The 5123-nt window shown below is 40.9% G+C and overlaps 1 pseudogene; it reads right to left on the reverse strand.

The window, feature by feature from the left end:
• Window positions 1–205: 205 nt before the first annotated feature.
• Window positions 206–952, reverse strand: LOC118528498 (coiled-coil-helix-coiled-coil-helix domain-containing protein 2 pseudogene; annotated as a pseudogene).
• Between the last annotated feature and the right edge of the window lie 4171 nt (window positions 953–5123).

Consider the following 5123-nt stretch of genomic DNA (forward strand, 5'->3'; position numbering starts at 1 on the left):
ATTTACAAAGCTATAGTGATCAAGAGAGCATGGTATTGGCATTTTGATAAGTGGAATAGAACTGAGATTCCAGAAACAGACCCACACATGTATTGATTTTCAATGAAGGTAGAAAAACAAATGGTACTGAAATAATTGGGGTATTCATATGGACAAAAATGAACCTCTACTGTTACTTCATGCCACACACAAATATTTATTTTATTTTATTTTATTTTATTTTTGGGGGGAGAAAATCACTTTATTCTAATTAATTCACAAATGAGAACATCACAAAAGGTGATTGAAGGAGGCACACAAACATCTGCCCAACCCCAAATTCAAACCATCTCAATGAACTTCTCTACAGTAAGAACAACATTTTTCATTCCAATTCTGAAGAAAGCTGTATTTAATGATGAAGGAGAAGCTTAACTGATGGTTTTACACCTTATATATTCACCATCAATTATATTTTTATGCTAAATTAACTTGGTTATGAGAGATGATCTTCCATATCTTCAGTTTGAACTTCTTGATTAGGCTAATCCATTTGCAGACCTGCACTGTTGCAGCCCCTCGCTGAAACCTTCACAAAGCTTCAGGTCACCCCGGCTCTGGGCACACTCCGGAAACCGTTTCATCTCACAGTGGCATGGGCCAACTGCTGCTGCTGCTGCCGTGCTGGCCGGGTTCCCTGAGGCTCCTGGTGAGTGATGTCAGGCCTTGAAGGCTCAGCATTGCCTCCTCCACTGAAGCCCCCAGTGATGGTGTGACCTATCGTGTGCCCCACAGCAGAGCCCACAGCCACGCCAGCTGTAGTGGTTGCCATCCGGGCCAAGAGATCTGGCTGCCGGGGCTCAGCAGCTGGTGGAGCCGCTGCCCGAGGCTGAGCTGCCGGCGCTGGTCTAGGCGCTGCTCTCATCCGAGGTGCCCGGCTGGCCGGGGGGGGGGGGGGGGGGGGGGGGGGCATGCGAGAGGTGCGGCTCCAGCTTCCATGAGGCACGGCGACTTGCAGAGCACCTCGGCGTCTACAAGTCCGAGATTCCGCCGAGACCCCAGCGACTTCTCCAAATATTTATTTTAAATGGATCATGTATTTGAACACAAAGGCTAAAACTAGGAAGCTTCTCACAGAAAACATAAGAGACTATCTTTCTAATCTTGGTATAGACAAAGATTTCTTAGATAGGACATGAAAAGAATAAACTGTAAAATTAAAAAAAAAATGATATATTGGATTTCATAAAAAGTTTAAAAATTTTCCCTTTGAAAGATTCCATTAAGAAAATAAAAAGGGAACTCACAGACTGGGAGGAATAATTCATAATATGTAAATCTGGCAAAGGATTATATCCAGAATATAGAAAGAACTCTCACAGGTCAATAATAAGAAAACAACTCAATAAAAACAAGCAAAAGACTTGGATACTTCACAAAAGAAGATACACAAATAAGCCAACAGACATATGGGGAGATGCTCCAAATCTTTCATCAGGAGGGAAATGCAAACCACAGCTACAGTGAGATCCTTTTACAAATGCACTAGCAGGACTATAATTAAGAAGACTGACAACAGCAAATGTTGGTGAGGAGCTGGAGCAACTGGAATCCTCATCCATCGCTGGTGGGAGTATAAAATGACACAATCTGCTTGGGAAACACTTTGGCAGTTTCTCATACACTTACCAGCAATTCCTCTCCTAGGTATTTACCAACAGAACTGAAAGCATATGTCCACACAGACTTGCACGCATTTGTTTTAGCAGCTTCATTCAAAATAGCCAAAAACTGGAAATAATTCAAATGTTTATCAAAAGGGGAATGGATAAACAAATTACGGTGTATCCATATCATAGAATCCTTTGCAGCAATAAAAAAGAACAAGTATCGACCCATGGAAAAACATGGGTGAATCTCAAAAACTTGGGATGAGCTAAAGAAGCCAAAAGATGTATCCTGTATATTCCATCTAGACGAAAGTCTAAAGGAGCCATAATTAATCTCTATTGATGGAAAACAGAGTGTTTGCCTGGAAGTAGGGAAGGGGGAGATAGATGACTGCAAAGTGACATAAGGGAACTTCGGGGGATGGTGAAAATGTTCTATGATCTGTCTTGACTAGGGTGGTGGTTACCCAAGTGTCTGCATTTATCAGATCTCATTGAAATGTGCCCCCTTACTATGGGAGCAGTCTATGTCATGTAAATGATTACCTCAATAAAGGTAATGATTTAGCAGTTGACGTGGCCACTGTATGGGGGGGCTGCTGTCACATGGCACTTCTACTCTTGGATAATTTCTCTAGCATTCATGTCGCCCACAAATCCAGGCAAAGGTAAAGGAGTAGCAACATGACAAAGGAAAAAGAAAAAAAGAAAAACTAAAGTCTGTGGTTTCTAGATGCTTGCTAGCTTAAGAATACCAAGAAACGTTTTATAATTTTTGAAGGGTAGGAAACAGCCATTCAGTGGTAATGGAGCAGTTAGTTTATTCAAGTGAATGTAAGAAAACTCATTCTGGAAATGGAAAAACTAGCATCGTATCCTGGTATGTATCATTACACAAAAACCAATAAGTACATGGATTGTCAATTTTCTGAAAATTAGGAGGCCTCTAAATGCACTCAGTGCTCAAACTCTGCTAATTGGAGTGGGCTCTTTGATAGCTCACCAGGCTTGCTCTCCTCTGGGCCCTCATTTCTAAACATTGTGCTGGCAAAGAACTCAGAGATGAATATCAGAGGTTAACAGATTTCCCGTTTATAGAATGTGACATACAAGGGGATTTAATGCAGTCGTGTTTTAGAGGAGGCCTTTTAGAAGTATAAGGGAGTGAGTCTAATGGAGGAGATTTCGGGAATGATGGGGGACAGTGAGGTGGGACCAGTTTTCATCACCCTTGGTACCAGATCACTTGAAGCAAGCTTTTCTCCCCCCCAAGCAGGCCTGCAGCTATTTTGCTCAGCCAACAAACAAGTTAAAATAAACAATTTATATTTTCTTGGGAAGACTCAATTATAAAGAGGTCTTGGATTTTGCTTTGTTACCACTCAAAAAAATGGGGGAACTTACAAATGAAAAGAATTATGAGACAAATCAACCAATTAAAATGTATGACTCTAATTTTTTGGACCCTGATTAGAGAAAACAAAATGTAAAAGCAAACAAAAACTTATGGGACAGTTAGAGCAATTGTGGATAGTTGGATATTGAATAATATTAAGAAATCATTAAAAAAATTTAAGGGTGATGATGGAATTTGGTTTTGTTTTTAAATACATTCTGACATATTTATGGATGAAATGATAAAATGTCACTATAACTGCTTTTGGAGCATGCTCCTAACCAAGGCTACAGGAAGAGGGTCAGGAACCCTTACAGCTTTTTACTCTTTAGTTTGGGATTGCCTTATGCCCTGCTCCTTTTTCCGTCTGTCCATAATTTTCACAGCTTCCATCTTACTTGGCCTTCTCTCTGGTTCCCTCTTCCCCTGGTGCTGAATCCAGGTGGATCTGGTTAAACTCTAGCACTTCCTTGGCATGCTGTTTCCAGTATGGACTCCTTTATGTCTACTCACACCACGACCAGAGTTAAGTGACACCATGGCCCCTGGTTTTGCCAAGCCTCCCGGGTGTAACACTTTGAAAGGAGTTCCCAAAGACCCTGTCTGAGAATGTAGAAAAGAGGCTGATTTAATTATGCAGTTTTTACAGATCATCAGAATTGGAAAAGTGTGAGATTATGGGTACATTACAATTCCACCGAAGAGTTGGATGAGCAACATTACTGATCCCATAGAAAACAATCCTGAAAAATGCTTATTGAGGAGGGCACGTTCTGCATGGAGCACTGGGTGTTATGCACAAACAATGAATCATGGAACACTACATCTAAAACTAATGATGTAATGTATGGGGATTAACATAACAATAAAAAAATTTATAAAAAAAAAATTCGCTTTCTAGTTACAGTTTGTATTTCATCAGAATGCTATAAATTGTCATTCTTTTAAGCACAGTTTAAGTAATAGGATATCTTAAAGCTGCAGGTCATGTTCATTTAGTATATTGTGAAATTAACTTAATGGGCAGCAAAAGGCATTTTTTAATAGACTGGACTAGATTGGAATAGAATAGAATGAAAATATTAAAGGGAATCATACATAGTAAGAGTGATTTTTTTTTTGTAGAACTTTCTGTTTTGTGTATGGGTGCGTGTGTGTGTGTGGGTGCGTGTGTGTGTGTGGGTGCGCGCGCGTGGGGGGTGCGTGCGCGTGTGGGGGTGCGTGTGTGTGTGTGCACTCTGTAACAATCAATTTCTTACTGTGATCATTGCTTAAAAAGTTTGAAAACCCCTAGGTAATGAAATTTGTACATACAATATATAAATAATAAAAAAAACCCAAGGGGAAAAAACAAGATCACTCGATGAAAATTTCTTTCCAACGAATTTCCAGTAACTGGTCACCTGAATCAGATCACTAAAGCTATGCCAGCCAGTCAGAAATCAGAAATCACCCGACAGAAGGAAGAAGTTCCTTGGTGTCACCTGATCTGTTGTTCTTTTTGTGTGGTCCTGTTGACATGATGTGATTTGAAGTTTTGGGTTCATGAGCAAATGGCTAAGAAAGAATTCTTGAGATGGTTTTGGTGCAAAAGGCAATTTTATTATAGCACGGGGACAGGACCCTGGGGACAGAGAGCTGCACTGGGATTGTGAGGAGTGACTCATTGTATATTTAATTAGTGGGGGTTAGGGCTAGCATAAATCTCTAAGGAATTTGGAAGCAAGGCTTTCAGGACCTTGAGGGGCTAGCTGCTGTTAAGACAAGGTTACTTTTAGTCCTCAACAAAATGTAACATTAAGGCACTAGGCAGCCTTGAGTTCCTTGAGGAAGGTCATGCTCTGCATATTTCAGGTATCTCTCAGTGGGCTGCAAGTTGTAAGGACATTTTTTTAAAGATTTATTTATCTTTTAGAGAGAGAGAGAGAGTGCAAGTGGCGGGGAGGGGCAGATGGAGAGGGAGAGAGAGAATCTCAAGCAAACTCCCCACTGAGCATGGAGCCCCACATGGGACTCGATCTCACGACCCTGAGATCATGACCTGAGCCGAAACCAAGAGTTGGACACTCACCTGACTG

This window comes from Halichoerus grypus, chromosome 7 (assembly GCF_964656455.1).
Source record: "Halichoerus grypus chromosome 7, mHalGry1.hap1.1, whole genome shotgun sequence".
Taxonomy (NCBI): domain Eukaryota; kingdom Metazoa; phylum Chordata; class Mammalia; order Carnivora; family Phocidae; genus Halichoerus; species Halichoerus grypus.